A 15387-nucleotide genomic window follows, 5' to 3' on the forward strand; every position below is an offset into this window, starting at 1 on the left:
CCTCCTCCTTTCTGTGCTGCAGGTCCTCAGGCAGGTGCAGAGCAAGGGTGGGGGGGTGCAGGGAGGGGAGGGGGAATCCTGCTGAGAGGGGGGTGATGCGCTGGGGGACCCCCTCCACCCCAGCCCCCCACCCCAGCCCCCCACCCCCGGCCCCACGGGGCTGCGGACACGCAGGGAGCAGGAGGCTGCAGCCTGCAGGTGATGGTGGGGCTGGGGGGGGGACGGACATCCCCGCCATAGGGGGGGGGCGGGAAACCCATCCTGCGGAGAGCCCAGCACCTGCAGGAGGGCGGGGGCGGTGGGCTTGGGGGGGAGAGGGGGGCGACGGAGGCAGGGATGCTGCTCCCTCACACCCATGAGGTCCTCACCCCCCAGCCTGGGGTGCTTTGGGTGGAAGGAGTCGGGGGGGGGGGGGGGGGGAGCCTGGCTTTGCTTTGCATGTATCCGTGAGGGTTTATTTTGGGGCGGGGGGGGAGCCCACCCTGCCCTTCTCCCAGCAGCTCCCTGCCTGTGTCTTGCCTCCCCCAAAGCCCTGTTCGCTCTTTCGATGCCCCGAGGCGGGTGCCAGCTGGCCCCCTCTTCAGGACCCGTTATAGTAGGTACTATTTTTGAAAGAGCAGAAGACACCCAAGCAGCTAACGAGGAGAGAAATACGTTAGCTGAGAAACTCCTGGATTAGGAGGAGGCTCGTGTGATGTACATTTCGCTGCCCTAATTGATCTAGTGCCATTATCATCCCCACGCAGCGGGGGACATCCACTGCGCGCCTTCGCTTGCTTAAACTTTTGCTCGGCACCCAGCGCTGTAGCCGAGGGGCACCCGGCTGTCAAAGTTATACAATCGCCCGGTTATTAAAGCTTCTTGCCCGGATGGCTTGGAGCCTTGCAGGCAGTCGCGCTGCCCCGAGCCGGCTGATGAAAGCAGCGGTTTCCCAGGAACGATTATAAAATACGGATACAGAGGTGCCCCCACCAGATAGATGCATGCTGCCATCTCTACCGTCTCCTCTGGATGGATCCAAGTGATGATTTATTTATTTTTTTATTTTTATTTTTTTTTTTTTAGCCTGTCATGTGGCCGGTCACATGTTTCGATGTTAATAACCGTGGCCTCAAATGAAGGGAAAGTGGACTAGGGTGGCAGCCTGGACTTTGAGGCCCCCCGGGCTTGGTTAGCTCCGTGCTGCCCGCGGGTGCTTTTTATGGGTTGCTTTCGGCGTAAGGTTGGAAAGCTCATGGATTTGGGGGACCCGGGGTCTTCCCCAGAGCGGGCGCGTGTGGCTTGGTGATTTATAGGTCTGCAGGCAGCCCGCGTGGCCGGTGCAAACCGTAAATCTCCTGCTAAATCCCAGGCAGCTGCGTGTGTTTAGGTTGGCCTTGTTCGGGGAAGGTAATGTCAATGCAGCCATTATGATTCAGCTGAGCCGTCCGTACCGACGCACTGTCCCTGCTGCTGGGGCTTCCAGATCCTGGGAAAACCCTACCAGCAATCCTGCCAACCTTACCAACGCCGCTCGGGGGCTTGACAACCCTGCCGTATCCGGGTGGCCGCCGTTAATTTTGGTAATTAGTCCGTAGCCAGGTGGGGTGGAGGCTGGTGGCGTTGGCTGCAGCCTGCTCGCTCCGCGCGCTCTCGTGCTCCGAGAGCCAGGGGAACTTGTCACGGAGAGCATTTGATTTCCCCCAGGTACGCTGGGGATGCTCATTTGAGTGCCTCTGGAAGTCTGGGGAGGAGTATTTGATTCTGTGGCTGTGGTTATTGTTTAAAGGTGGTGACATTGTTCGTGGTTATTAATAATTTAAACCTGAAGATAAAAGCTAATTTTGTTCAATAGTGCCTACAATTAAGTAGGATGGAGAATTTTAACTATGTTTAACCTATATATTTACATCTCTAGAGCCCTGCAGAAATGTTAACTATAATTATGTTTAGTCAGGAGAAGTACAGTGTTTCCATTTGCCTCGGTTTTGTGCTTAAGCTTGTGCTCGGGTAGCTTCATTATTAAAATCTCTAATTCTGGGGTACGTCAAGAATTGCTTTTTAGTAGCCCAGTTGTAGCAGCAAACTGATGCTAACCGAGATCATTAACGTTCAAACTTGGCGCTCTCCTGAGAGCGCTTGGGGTGGTTATGCTGGAAATCTGAGTGGTTAGCTGGGTCCGGTTACCTGCGTTAGCCCGAAGGACAGGCTGGAATTAACTGGTGGATCCTGATGGAAACTGGTGGAAACACACATGATGCAGGCAGGTGTGTGCGACGCCTTGGGCTGCTGCAGTCCCCCTGATGCATGTAGGTTGGGTGTTGGAGCTCAGGACCCAGGCGTGGTGGGTGCTTTCCCCCTCCCGGACCCCGTGCACACAAACCTGCAGAGCTTTTTGCTGCACAGAAGTGATCCTGCTTCATTCCGCCTCCAGCGAGTCACGCCCGCAAGGTGTGACATCCTCGGGGACGCGACGGCAGCGGTGAGCGCGGCTGCGTGCTGTGAGGATCCTTTCCAAAGACACGTGAGGATGGCTGAATGGTGGAAGGCAGCCCAGCTCACCGTGTTTGCAGTTGGCATTGGTGAAAAATTCTTTTAAAAAAACCCCAGGGTATCGGTATTTCAACATCTGGCTGAGCCTGAGCAGCCAACCGAGAGCGATTTTTCTATACGTGTGTGTTATTAAAGCGTTGCAGTGTGAGAAAGCTGGTGAACAAGGAGCAGCTAGGATCTGGTGCCCTCTTTTTTTTTTTTGGCAGCCGTTGTGTGTCTGTTGCTAGCCGGTGACGTGCCTAATTCACGTGCTGTTCAATAGTGCCTGTGCTGTGTTTTATGAAGGACCGTTAGGTTTCTGCTTTTCTCCAGTTAGGCAGACTGAGCCACCATCAGTGTGTTGATACTGGGGAATTGTGCAGTGGTGGTAAAGCTGGAACCAGTGCTGAGACGGTGTAGCTAAAGGTGTCCTGTAAGCAAGTGGGTTTATCAAGTTTGTGCTTTGCTGCCCTCTCATAAGCCCTTTGGCTTCTTCAGGCACCTTTCTGCATTTCTTGTTTGTATTTTTCCAGCTGGAAGACGTTTAAGGTGTGTATGGGGGGATGTGGGACCCCTGACGTGATGCTCTCTTACATCTTGGCTGGCTGATTAGTGGCGTGAACCTCCCAGATACGTTGTAGATCGTCTGTTCAATACTTGAACCGAGGGTTTTGGGAATGACGGAGTGGCAGGGCAATCTGAGCACGCTTACCGCAGCAGTGCCTCACACCACCTGCCTGTTCAGCTTGGGTGAAGTCATGCTGGAGCAGAAAATGCCCAGTGAGCTGCTCCCCTTCTCTCCACGTGGTCAGCCCCTGCCTTTGTAGCGTGGCAGAGTTGCTGCTAGACGCATGGAGCCCAATCCCATGGGATTTGTTCAGCGAGGCTCCCGGTGCCTTCAACAGAAGCCGTGCCTCTGGGGAGCCAAAAAACCAGCATCAGATCAATAAATGCCATCTTCAGAGGCTTTGGAGAGCTTCCCCTGCGCTGCTGCCGGGTGGATAGGGTTCAGAGGGTGTGCTAGTTCGTCTCACTGGCTGAAGATGCTTTCGGTGTATGAAAAGTGCGTGGTGGCTTTCTTCCTACCTTGTTTTTAATAGAAAACTCCTGCTCTTGAAATGCAGTTGGGTGGTTAGAGCATTGGGCTTCCTCCAGTCATGGCAGGTTGGGAGCTGCAGAGAATTTTTATGACAGAGCATGCACTGATATAAAAGTCAAAATAGCTTTATGATGGCCTGCAAAGCAAAGGAAGGCTTGGGCAAATCTGCAATACAAGGGAAATGGTGGCTGTTGAAAAGAAAAGCGTAGTACCATCGCTGTGGTTGCCGCCTGTTTCATGCTTGTCTTTGGTAATGTTTTAGTTGGTTGGGTTTGTTTAGTGTTGCGATTTTGTAGCTAATAAAGAGTACTTGGAGGGGTGGGGGGAGGGATGGAGGGAGGAAGGAGCTGTGAAAATGGCTACAAATGGAGGTAAAGGCCAAGGTGCATGCTCTCAGACCTCAGGCATGCCAGAGGAAAAGTGCAAATACCACCAGAGTCAAGATGTGGTGGTGGGATCTCTAAAAAGCAAGTTGTGTCATAATACAGCCACTTGTCTGGACAGAGCTCAAGAAGGTCCTGAGTGTAGACAGCCCTTAAGGCATGAGCCCCTTAAGATCTCTCCGAATTACGTGGGAACCTGGTATTTTGGGGGTCTTTCTTGCAGAAAAGATGCTTTGTTATTTGTAAGTGGGGTGTGCTAGCAAAAGGGGCAGGTTTCTGGCTGCGCTGAGACCAGGTGTTACGGAATCGGTGCTGATTTTGCCAGATCATGCGGCACTTCATCCAAAAATGAATCAGAAGTCAAATGCAGTGCGAAGCGGCACTTCTGCAAACATCTTAGGGTGGTGCAAGCTGTTCAGCTCTAATAGGCTTCATGTAGCCCTTGTCTGCCACAGACAGGGCCGGCGGCCCCCTGGTTTTGTGCGTGAAACTTCCCGGAGCTAGCTCTCTCTGCAGCCTGTAACGGCGATGCTCTGCTGCCAGGCTGATTCACAGAAATGCCACTGCTGGTGGCAAAACCTAGACCCCAGTGCTAGCCTTGGCTACTAAAACCTGGTTAGAAAACTGCATTAAGGCACCAGGGAGAGCACAGTGGGCTGTCTTTTTTATTTATTTATTTATTTCTCTCTAGGAATCACGCCAGGGGCTTCGGGTCGGTGCTGGAGGTGGGGCGGAGGGGAGGGAAGGTCGTGCCCCTCTGGAGCCCCCTGTTTTAAATGTGGTGGGTTTTTTTTCTGTTTCCCTGCTATCCAGCCGTCAGCCTCTGAAAGGTTAATCCCAGTTTCCCTGTTTGAGGTCGTGCCGGCTGCTTGGAAAGCCCGTTCTATAGCAGTTAAGCCTGGGTTAGCTAGGTACCGTGCCGAAACGCTATTTTTCATTTCATAAAAGAGGGAAGAGTTGAGAAGAATCTGTCTCCTCTAGCTGTAACGTGTTTGGTGCTCGTTCGGTTGCATGGGCAGGAGAAGGCAGGCTGTTCCTTAGGAAGTAGGGCAGGGTGCTGGCTTAAAATAGCGATGAACCCTGGGCTGCTTGTGATGAAGGGAGCTATTTAGGTAAATCCTGGGGTCTCGGTGGGGGCAGAGTGGCCTGCTAATCTAAAGATACTCCTTGGAGACCTATATTTGTCCGGGATCCTTCCCGGCTTGGCTGGTTTTCCAGGTGTTCCCTGTTTGATCCCTTGCGCTCCTCTGCAGATTGCGTTGGGCTGGCAGGTGTTTTTACTAGATGCACGGTGCGTTCATGTCTTGGATGGTAATGGAATTAGGCATCATTAAGAAGCAGGAGCAAGGAAACAGGCTACGTAAAGGTATCAGCATTATCCTATAATGCAAGGCTTGGCTCTGAATGGCTCTTGGAGGCCGGTCTGGCAGGCTTGCGGTGCCGAAGAGGCATATACCGATGACACTTGAGAGCCGGGTCAAGTGTACTGGGAAAACCCTTCAGGACAGGGAGCTTGGTGGAAGGGAAGAGGGAGGGATGAGGAGCAGCTCTGCACCCAGGCCATCTCTGGTTAGGGTGGCACGGAGCAGAGGTGAGATGGAGGATGAAGGGTGGGTGCTCCTGTGTGCAGAGGGTGCTCAAAAGCAGTAGGGAAAAGAAATCTCAGTGCAACTTTTGAGGATTTCACTGGCAGGGAGGAGGAGCGTCAGGCTCTCTGGGCTGCGCTCTGACTTCAGACCTCCGAAGCAAAACCTCGCTGCCGTCTCTAGCTGCAGCATCTCCAGCTATGAAGCCTTAATAGGATCTCGCTGCATTTCCATTAGGAGCAGAGGTGGATGTGAGCGTGTTGAGTAATGTGACCTCCTCCAGCTGGGAGCCTGGGTATGCCACCGTGAGAGGGCTTGTGGGCTTTATCTCTCCAGAAGTCTACATCAATCTCCTGGCTTCTGAGTGCTTCCACCTGCTCCAGTGAATAAATACCTTTGCAGTGGTCGTGGCTGTATGTGAGCGTAAAGCACTTTCCCTGCTCCAAGCCGGATCTGATGAGAGAGCGTGCAAGGACCTCCCCTCTGTAAGACAAGTGGTTTGGGGTGAATTTCAGGAGGACAGGGAGAAGTGGTGTCAACTGAGAGTCTTTGGTTTCCTAGCCTGCTCTCGAAAATACTCCCTTTTGCCAGCTGCTGAGGTATAGCAGACACGGTAAAATGGCTTCTCAAGCAGTAGTAAGAATATTATCCCAATGGTGATGTTTTAGATGGATATCTCAAAGGTTTCCCTGGGGAAAGACCCTGAACAGAAGCACAGAGGACTAGTTTTGCTGGTTGAGCGATAACTGGGGGCTCCTGCCATCGAGCTCCATCGCTGGCACGTGAAGGTCTGCATGGCTGGAACTTATTTAGCCCATTTATCAGGCTCCTTACTCTTTGGTTTGCAAGAAAACTGCTCTGGCTCATCTCCAGTGTGGCCACTGGGAAGATTTTAATTAGTTTGCAGCTCCCTTCAGACTGTCTGCACCTCTGCGTGGTTAGAAGGTGATGTGTGGGTATAAATGTCAAACGCTGGAGTCAGTGCGTTGCAAGAAATGTTTTAACCAGTGCTGTTTTGATCCGGTGCAAATGCAGCTCGGGTTGAAGCACAAAGCCTTGGTGTGAATGAAGCCTCAGGTCGGGGCACGAGATGGGAAGAGAAGAGAGGCTGAGACCCCCGGTTGTGTGTGAATTGGTCGGGGGGGTTTGCCGCCGTGGTGGTTCGAAGCGCTCAAATTCTCGTTTGTCGATGGTGTGACCGCCTTGTGCTGCACACGATGAAACAGTCGCTTCTCCAAGGGCCTGCAGGCTGGGCTCAGTGTGCTTCCACCATAGTGTGCTTGGGCTCCAGTGTGAGTGCTTCTGGGTGTTATTTCATAGAATCATAATGGTTTGGGTCAGAAGGGACCTTAAAGACCATCGGTTCCAACCCCCTGCCACAGGCAGGGACCCCTTCCAGCATCCCCCAGCCCCGTCCAGCAGGGCCCTGGGCACTGCCAGGGATGGGGCACCCACAGCTGCTCTGGGCAGCCCGTGCCAGCATCGTGCCACCCTCAGAGCACAGAATTTCTTCCTTATATTTCATCTAAATCAACCCTGTTTTGTTAAGGTTTCCCACGTGGAGCTGCCGATTGCTGCCTGCAACGTCATCCCAAGCAAGATCTTGAAAGTACGCAATGTGCAAAATTGTGTCTGCGTAAAGTGGCTTTAAAACTGGAGCCAGCACCCCCTCGCCTGCGCTGCCGGCCGTGGGGTCAGGTTTACATTTACCAGCAGGTGGGGGATTTGCCTTTGACACAAAGACCCCGCTGTTCTTGTATTAATGATCTATTAGTGGACCCGCTGGCAGCTTGCTAACCTTGTGAAACAGGTGGTGAATTTCCCTGCGTGCTGACATCTAGGAATCCCCTCCCGTCTCCTTTGGTGAGCTCACTTTTTTTAAGTAGCTGCAGCTGTTTGCTATAGACCTCGGCCTTTTTCTTTTCCTTTTCTTTTTTTTCGCTCAAGCTTAGCAGTGACTCCCTCGAGTTGGCCAAGAGACCATCCCACTGAGGGACCTGAGGAAGGTGCCAGGTTTGCTGTGGGTCGGTGTGCTGTTGAGCGATTCTTTTGTAGGAATACATAGATTTTTAACTGCTGCAAAGCCTATAGAGCGTGAGGGTCTCAAAAGAGATTTTTTTTTTTAATTTTTTTTTTTCCCAGGCTGGTATTGAGGGCTTATGTGCTCTCCTTGACAGTGGCTGGTGAGCCGGCACTCGGTGATGTAAGGAACCCGTGTTCCCAGCAGAAGACTTGGCTCTGGGCAGATTGTCTCAATGACAATCCCAGGCAAATCCGCATCAGTGCTGGTCATTAAGAGACAAACCTACACATAGCAATGCAGGTGCTGGAAGCTCAGCAGACCTTGCAAGGCAAGTCTGATTTTAACATCTGCATCCCTCCCGAAGAGGTTGAGGAAGTTCATTGCCCACCAAGTGCATTTTGAGACCATCTCTGAGCTGCAGAGTGCTTTGACAGGAGCAAGACCAACACTGCAGCATGGATCTGGGTCTCGGCTGCAGCTGAGGTTTGGCTTCGGTTTTGGTGGGGGGCAGAAACCCCGGTGTGAAGAGCTGAATGGTGCTGCGAAAGCTTTGCAGCAGCTCTCCTGGCTGAGCTGGGCAGCTGATGTGCGGTGACAGTCTTAAGTCGCCTCTGTTCTAATTAAATACTCACTGTTTTAATCTCGCCCGGCTCCTTGAGGAGCGCGGAGAGGGAGCAGGGTGCCGGCTCCACCTTAGGAGACAGCAGCTCGGCAAGGGGCCACCATATCTGCCTCTGGGCTTGCCCACCGTGCCCAACTTGGCACGCAGCTCTGTTGGTGAACCCTCCTTGAGTAGCCGTGGTTTACTTTGACAAAGGCACCTTTTCTTTTTTCCTAGCCTGATAACACTATTTACTGGCCATGCTAGATGTTTTGCCAGCAGAACACTTTAAGGATTTCAATTCAGTTGCAAGTGAAGTTTTTAGGAGTCTGTGAGCAGCATAGTTCAGGTAGCTGTAAGGTTTCGGAAGCTTTATGGCTTCCAAAATGCACAGAGGGATTTTGATTTAGGTAGTTTTATGGTTTTCTAGCCTCTTGGCTTTGCGCTAAATATTTCTGCTGGTCTGGGGGAGCTTTAAGCGTGGCCCGGGTTACGCTCGTTTGGCACACGTGATATTTGTACTTGCATTTTGATGCAGAAGGCTGTCGCTTGCTTTTTTTGGAATTAAATGCACCTGGCTTCTGCAAAGGCTGCGTGTGCCAGATTCTAGTAACCAAAAGTCAGCGTGGCCTGAAAATTTTGGGTGTTACTCCTTGAATGACTGAAAAGTAGTTAATCAGGTAAAGGCAGATTTGCTGAGGGGAACGGTTCAGTTGATTCGTCTTTCTCAGTTTTGCTCGAGCCTAGTATTGCGATGACGGTGTCTCTCCCCCTTCGAAGAAATCATTCAGCTTGATAGAATTCAATGTACAATACAAGTATTTTTAGGGTTATTGTGAGGAGATAGTCTGACTGTCCTACAAAAAGGAATCTGGCTCAAGGTAAGGGTCAGACCGAGCTCTCTGAACCAGTTGCACACTGGGAGGCCGGCTTCAACTCCGGCAGCACGGCTCTGGCTAGTTTTGGATAAAACTGGGGCGTTAAGAACTGCATTTAATGCTCCTGTATATGTGAAGGAGCTGCCATTCAGTAGGAGTTCAGACTTGCAAAATGGGTGAGAAAGATACCCAAAGTCTCGTGTGCCAGATAATCTCTGCTAACGGGGATGGGATGTGTGGTGGTTTTGGTCGATGCTCAGTGCAGGAGCTGGGCATAAGTCTGGGTCCTTCTGCAGTTCTTCGAGGGCTGAGAAACAAAACTTTGTTGTTGTTTGTTTGGGGGTTTTGTTGCTCCATTTGCGCGTCTTTGGAGCTTCTGAAATCTGGGATTTCTTACTCGTAGCAAGAAAGGAAAATTGCTGCCCTCGGAAGGGTAAAAAGGACATGCAGAAATTTGGAGGAGGGCAGACGAGAAATGGCAATAGTAATTATTTCTGGCTCTTGCTGCATTTATGCAAGGAAGGTGTTTGCTTTACTTGGTGACCCTATTGAGATACTAGTGTTATGTTAGCATAGTCCAGTGGAAAGTGGAGAAGTTACTTATTTTCTCAGGTGGTAGGAGGTATTGCTCCACTTCGAGATCACTTTGTTTCCACGTAGCTTCTTGTAGCTGGAGAGAGCAGCAGTTCTCTGACATAGCAGGGTCAGGGTGCCTGTGCCAGCACTGCTTCGGACTGAAAAATGACACAGATTATTTGTCAGGGCATGGTCTAGGCTTTGAAAAATTGGTATTGAGCATACATCTGTTTTTGCAGACTCTCATGTAAACTTGCCCTGAGGCACCCCAGGGGAGAGAAAATGTCATGCAAACCGGCAAAGGGATTCTTAAAGCAAAGACATCTCGGCATTTTGCGACCAGGAATTTGTATGGTTCATAATTTTGAGAAAATAAAGATTATTCCATGGGAAATTGGGTAATTGCTAATAAATATTAGGACTAACAGCAAGTTTAAATTTGCCAAGCTTACACAAGCTGCTGGGGTTCAACCCATCCTTGCTTTTTGGTCTGGACCCCCTGATAGAGAAGCACTGGAGCAAGGTGGCTGGAGCGTTGCTGTAGGTAACAGTGACATCCATCACTTGCCTCCAGGGTTTTGTTCCCCATTAATGACTGTGAAAGCTCTGCACGATCCTGAAACTTAAGCTTTTTGCAAGCACAAAATGGCACGGCTGTTGCCTTTCGTTGCTGAACTTCTCCAGATTATTACCTTTAGCTGGCTCCCTTTGAGCCCTGGACTCAACTTTGAATAGACGAATGTAGGTTAGGTGTGAATGGGAATAGAAACGTCTGATAAAAATAACATTGGGCTATTTGGAAATTGGGGGAAAAAAAAAAAACCAACCAAAAAAACCACACCAACCCCCTGACCTGCTGCTCATGCTATGCACAGCTCAACACAGGAGGCAGCTTTCTCTCCGCCTTTCAAAGCAAGGTACGGACGGCTCCCTTGCAGACTTTTCCCTGTGAACATTTCTACCTTTGACAGCCAGGTCCGGCTTCCTCAGCGGTCAGATCTCCGTTGTGGCAGATGGACATCTGTCATCCCCAGTCGTCAAACTCTTAGCTGAACGTCAGTCAAATATTTCAGATGCCTTCCAAGCACTGGGTGGAAGAGGGTGCAGTAATTGGAAGCTGTTAGTACCTTGCGTCTAAGAAAAGATGGCTTTCTTGTGCTTAGTTTTGTCTGAGCTGTACTGGCTGCTTCAGAATGCCCAAAATGTACTTTTTTTTTTTTTCTTTCCCTCCCCAAAGTGCATCTGTAACCATCTGTTCAACTATTTATCTGTAATATCATTCCTTTGATGAGGAGCAAGCAGGGAAAGGGGCTGTTGCATTCAGTGCCCTTCACATTCACTTCCAGATGGGTGTCAGGAGTTGCAGAGAAATCTCTCAAGTTTGTTAATGAGGATGTTTAATATTCCTGGGGGATTTTTTGGACGTGAAGCCCCACACGCCCCAGTGTGAGGGGTTGACGCCTTTTCATCTGAGCCCCAGCCACTCGGGGAACAGACGGAGTTTTGCTGTAGCTGCCACTTCAGGCAAATAGCACTTGCTCCTTTTTCAGTAATGAATCTCGCTGTGCTGCTTTGTACAGTCATCCAAGGGACTCTCAGATAATATAAACAATAACTTGAGGATCACTTTATTTTCTCTTCCGTGGTACTGGCTCTTTCTGGAGACGTGGATGGGTCAGCCCTGCTCTGTCTGCTGCTGCTGCCTCCAGTCCGGGGAGGAGAGGATCTTTGCTTTGTTTCAAGCGCTCTCTTACAAAGATGGGTGATAGGTTACGTGGTCCGACCCAGTCCGTGCTGGAAGAGCCGTGATGAAGCTTAATTGGGGCACAGCTTAAGTGTGGATGTGGAAATGCAACGCATGCTTTTCTCCTGGAGGAGTAGAGTCGTTTTGCACTGAGGGGTGAATAAATGGGCTGTGATGCTCCAATTTTGTAGAGCTGGTGGTAGAGAAGCAGCTTTTTGTCAAATTCTCCCCATCCTTAACTATCCATGCCCTCTCAGAGTGCTGCGAGTACCCCCTTGCTCCTGGACCAGCGAATAAAATCTGTGTTAACTCTGCAGCCAATGGAGCCTTGCGTGGCAGTCTAGCAAAAATATCCCTATCCTCTTAATTTTACTTAAGTCCCCTGAGCACAGCTGACCTTTTAATCCATTTTACACCTCAAAAGTTTACTTGCATTTGTGTCCTTTTTTTTTTTTTTTTTTTTTTTTTGGCATGTGGCCTGTTAGTAGAGTGGGAGCTGTAGTCTCCTCTCAGGAGTAGCCTACAGAGTGTGTTTTGATGCCCTTGTGAAATTTTAAGTCCCAGACCTAAAGATTTCACAATTGGAACTAGACTGGGTGCAACACATGGTTTTGTATACAAAGGGAAGATGGCACGAAGATCACAGCGTCGGCTGCTCAGTGTTGCGGATGTTTTATCCGTCGTTTTCATGAATTATGGTCTGTAGGCAGCGTATGGAAGGAGCTGGCTCCGAGGAGGAGCTTAGCACCCTGGGTCATCGGGCTGCCTGGGTGCTCTGCGACTAGCCACGGCATTTTTTTGGTGAGGTAAGGAGTTATTTCCCTGTTTTGCAAATAGGTGCAGAAAGTGGGCGAGACTCCTCCAGCCTTCTCGCTGCCCTGGGGGTGTGAGATTTCAGGGCAGCTTTTGCCAGGCTGGCTGCTGGAGGAGCCCCCTTCCTCCGCACCCTCCCGCCGTGGCGGTCACTCCAGCAGAACTGGGCGTTAATAAGGATAGAATTCAGATCTTTAAAAAAAAAAAAAAAAAGTGGATATTTGTGCATCACATAACCACTTGCACCAAACTGACTACAGCCCTTAGACAGGTGATGCTGGCTAACAGGATTACTTACTTTGACAACACTAATTACTTAAGTACTCGTCCTCATCCCCTGCTGCATGGGGGAAAGCGGCATCGCTGGGTTTCGGTTTTCCCAGCGCTCGGGCTCCAGTGCATGCTTCTCGTGACTCTCTGGTGCGTGGAGGATTTTTTCATGCAGCCCCCACGAAGCTTTTGAAGTGCTCGACAGCTCTGGGTGCACCGTGGCACGGGTGCCTGCTCCAGCACAGCACGACTGGCTCGGGGAATTGAGAAGTATTTTTTTTTTTTTTTTTTTTTTTTTGGGGGGGGGTGGGTTAGCAGGAGGCATAGCAAGCAGAAGACAGGCGATGTGGAGTAATCCCTTGCCTACATGAGGTCTTTGCTGTGTGTCTGCACCCCCAGGACGGGGCTGGTCTCTTTGGCATTTCTGGAGCAAGTTTTTCTCCCTGCAGCTTGGCTGGCAGACAGGCACAGCCGAGAAGAGCCAGTTCCTTATCGTGCCCAGCTCCTTGTGGGAGTGGAGCCATGCAAAGCCAGCGAGGGAACCTACATAAAAGTTCTTGGCTGCTCGCATTGGCAGAGCCTCGTATTTTATCTTGCATAACTCCTCTCACTAGGGCTACCAAGAAAAGGCAAAAGCAGACCATGCCAGGAGCTTTTCATGGATCTCTTCTGAATTGTGTGATGGGCAGTACTGCTCTTGTGGTCACATGCCGTCTCCATTAAGCTCTCTGTCCCCACTTCTGTGGGCTTTTTACTTTGTTAGGGTGGCTCCAGAGTCCGTGGCTGCATTTGAAGGCCTGGAGCGATGGGGAATATGGAGCCGAGTGGTTCCTATTTCTCTGTTTTCTTCCTTATAAATCATTTGACCTCCAAGTGCTTGCTCGCTTCCTTTGGAGTCAGATGGCAGATGCTAGGACAACTGCCCAGTTTGTAGAAGTACTTACGAATAATTTTCCAGTCGCTTAATGGCAGCGAGTGCCAGAGCCTCCCTTGCCCCTCGCTCTGAGTCCCATGCCTACGTGTCCACCCTGCTCCTTTTGCCTCCCTTCTTCCAGCTGAACTTTTGTGTCCTCCTCCAGCGCTGCCATCCCTGCACAGATCCGGGGTGGCGGTGGTGGCAGGATATATGAAGTTCTGCAAAATGTCAGGTTTTTCATTGGTAACCAGAGGGGTCTCTTTTTTTTTTTTTTTTTTTTTTTTTTCTTCCCCTTTTGGCTGTAGAGGTGAGCTGTATATGCAGTAAAAAAATGTTGTCCGACCTGTGTTGGTATAAGCAGGGGTCTTGCTTAAACCTCTTTAATTGGTGGCTCCGTGGGGAAAGCACTGCGTGTGCTCTGGACCGTTCGAGGCACGTGGGGCACTTGGCAAATACACAAGCAGCGGAGCAAAATTTCCAAAGCGACTGATGAAAGAGGGCCACCTTATTGCAGGCACCGGCTCCCCTTTCATTATACCCGCTCTTGTTCTCCTCTGTCCTGCAGTTCGCATTATTTGAAAATTGATGTTCAGCTGCAAAGAATCTCTTTGCTTTTTCCGTCTGCCCCCTGCGTTTCTAAGCTAAATAGCTGCTCTATTTGCATTTAAAAGAGATGGGTTGCATCTCTGCTAGACACTGTACTGTTTGACCAGCGCTATTGCTTCGCCTGTTAGATTCAACACACTTTGGCATATGGGATGTCTTTACCGGGTGGTGGGTAAGGACGTCAACTTCATTAGCATATCAGATATTTTTCTTCTCTAGCTGGATTACAGTGAAGTGCAAATCTGTCTTTCACCACATGACATGATCGCATCAGAAGCGGGAGATGTGGAAGCAGTGGTACATTATCTAGTGAGTGGGTTTCGTTACACGTGGGGTGTGTTGGAGGTACCGCTTACTCAGAAGCAGGCTGGCACCGTGATCATTACAACGGCTGTAAAAGGCTCGTTTGCTGTCCCGACTTCAGGGTAGGCTGGGGGATGCCCAGCAAAGATCTTAAAATGGTTTGGGTTGGAAGGGACCGTAAAGATCAACCAGTGCCACCCCCCGCCACGGGCAGCGACACCTCCCGGCAGCCGGGCCCTGGGCACTGCCAGGGATGGGGCACCCACAGCTGCTCTGGGCAGCCTGTGCCAGCGCCTCGCCGCCCTCAAGCAAAGAATTTCTTCCTAATATCTAATTTAAATCTCTCCTCTTTCAGCCTAAAACAATTACCCCTTGTCCTGTTGCTGCATGCCCTTGTAACGAGTCCATCTCTGCCTCTCTTGCAGCCCCCTTTAGGTACTGGGGGGCTGCTGTAAGCTCTCCCCGGAGCCTTCTCCGGGCTGAACACCCTCAGCTCTCCCGGGCTGTTTGCACAGGAGAGCCGGCAGTCTGTCCGGCTGCCTGCGCTCCGACGGACAGCCCTGCCTCCGGGACCTGTGTCCCTAAGGCTGGGAGGGTGAGCAGCAGCTCCCTGTGGTACCCATGCTGGGGTAAGAAGCTTTTCCTGGGGCTGTGCATGCCACGTCGGCGTGCAGCACCCCAGGGAGCACCAAAACCCATCCCAGCATCTCCTCCTCATCCAGACTTGCAGCATCCCTCCCTTGGCAGGGCTTGGTTGTAAGCGTTTTGGTCCTGCTGTGACCTGGGAGTGTTGAAAAGGCTGAACCCGGAGGGCTGGGGAGATGCTGGTTGGTTGAGATGTTTTGAGAAGGAAATGGACTCCGGGACCTGAGATGATCTCTGTGCTGCATCACTGTGATAAGATGCAAATTGCTCTGTGGTGCGCGGGAGCCGCCAGCAGCTGGGCCACACGTTTGGGGCTGTTTAACAGCATTTGACTTCCAGTTTTTTCTCTTTTTTCCCAAACATCCAGGCCTCCTGGAATTTATTTTAAAACAAGACACTATGCAGCCTTTAAATATTATGTAGGGGTGATGTG

The 15387-nt window shown here is 50.8% G+C and overlaps 1 protein-coding gene across 4 annotated transcripts in view; it reads left to right on the forward strand.

The window, feature by feature from the left end:
- PPP3CC (protein phosphatase 3 catalytic subunit gamma) overlaps positions 1–15387 on the forward strand; it is a 36084-nt gene that overhangs the window by 562 nt on the left and 20135 nt on the right. The window lies entirely within an intron of this gene.

This window comes from Falco peregrinus, chromosome 17 (genome assembly GCF_023634155.1).
Source record: "Falco peregrinus isolate bFalPer1 chromosome 17, bFalPer1.pri, whole genome shotgun sequence".
NCBI classification, from domain to species: domain Eukaryota; kingdom Metazoa; phylum Chordata; class Aves; order Falconiformes; family Falconidae; genus Falco; species Falco peregrinus.